General features: G+C 46.5%; 1 protein-coding gene across 2 annotated transcripts in view; it reads left to right on the top strand.

Annotated features, from left to right (window-relative positions):
* The window catches only part of VAT1L (vesicle amine transport 1-like), a 224,022-nt gene that overhangs the window by 122,990 nt on the left and 99,868 nt on the right, over positions 1 to 1,164 (top strand). The window lies entirely within an intron of this gene.

Below are 1,164 nucleotides of genomic sequence, written 5' to 3'. Positions count from 1 at the left end.
AGCTCACTTTTGCTGGTCTCCTGTGTGCAGAAACCCTGGCTATGTCTGTGTTTGACAACCTGGTACAAGGTAACTGGGGAAAATCTCAGAACATTCAGAATGTTTTTCTGTGAGGCTATATAAAGAAATCAATATCCAGGCAGAACCTCTGTCAGCAGCCCTAGGCACCAGGCCTGCCTTAGGTCCATTGCTGCATAATTCTTTAGGTCTCTGTTTTGCTCTCACTTCTTGGACATCCCATGCCCAGCTCAAGTCCCTCCTATGTACCCCCAGCACCCTGCACTTTCAACGCAAAGATATAATTTTTTTTATTGTCCATATTTTCCATTAAGCTATAAGCTTCCTAAAAGCAGTTGTAGACATCAAGTTCAGTTTTATATCCCCAACAGTTAATTTAAGAGCTCAGTACCCAAAACTTCATAGTTCTCCTCCTCCCCTATCCTTCAGGGAGCAGTGGTGCCAAGTGCTGGATTTGCCTGAGCTAGGCAGTTGTGGTCTATCAAAAGCGAAAGTGCTTAGCTATGTTTCTCGCCATCCATCATTTTAGTGCCTGTTTAGACAGAATCATAATAAAAGGAGAGAGTAGCAGTGAAAGATTGAAATATCCGCTTCAGGCGATGATAGAAAAGCCATCACAAGGGCCGGACACGGGGGCTCATGCCTGTAAATCCCAGCACTTTGGGAGGCTGAGGCAGGTGGATCACAAGGTCAGGAGATCAAGACCATCCTGGCTAACACAGTGAAACCCCATCTCTACTAAAAATACAAAAATTAGCTAGGTGTGGTGACGGGCGCCTGTAGTTCCCAGCTACTTGGGAGGCTGAGGCAGGAGAATGAAGTGAACCCGGGAGGCGGCACTTGCAGTGAGCCAAGATCACGCCACTGTACTCCAGCCTAGGCAACAGAACAAGACTCCGTCTCAAAAAAAATAAATTAAAAAAAGAGTTCAAGACCAGCCTGACTGACATGGTAAAACCCTGTCTCTATTAATATTACAAAAAAATTAGCCAGACATAGTGATGGGTGCCTGTAATCCCCATTTCTCGGGAGGCTGAGGTAGGAGAGTCTTGCTTGAAACTCAGGAGGCAGAGGTTGCAGTGAGCCAAGATCGCGCCACTGCACTCCAGCCTGGGGGACAAGAGAGAGGTTCTGTCTCAAAACACA

The sequence above is a fragment of the Mandrillus leucophaeus genome, unplaced genomic scaffold (genome assembly GCF_000951045.1).
Source record: "Mandrillus leucophaeus isolate KB7577 unplaced genomic scaffold, Mleu.le_1.0 Scaffold37, whole genome shotgun sequence".
NCBI lineage: Eukaryota > Metazoa > Chordata > Mammalia > Primates > Cercopithecidae > Mandrillus > Mandrillus leucophaeus.
This window is presented reverse-complemented; position numbering and strand designations above follow the sequence as displayed.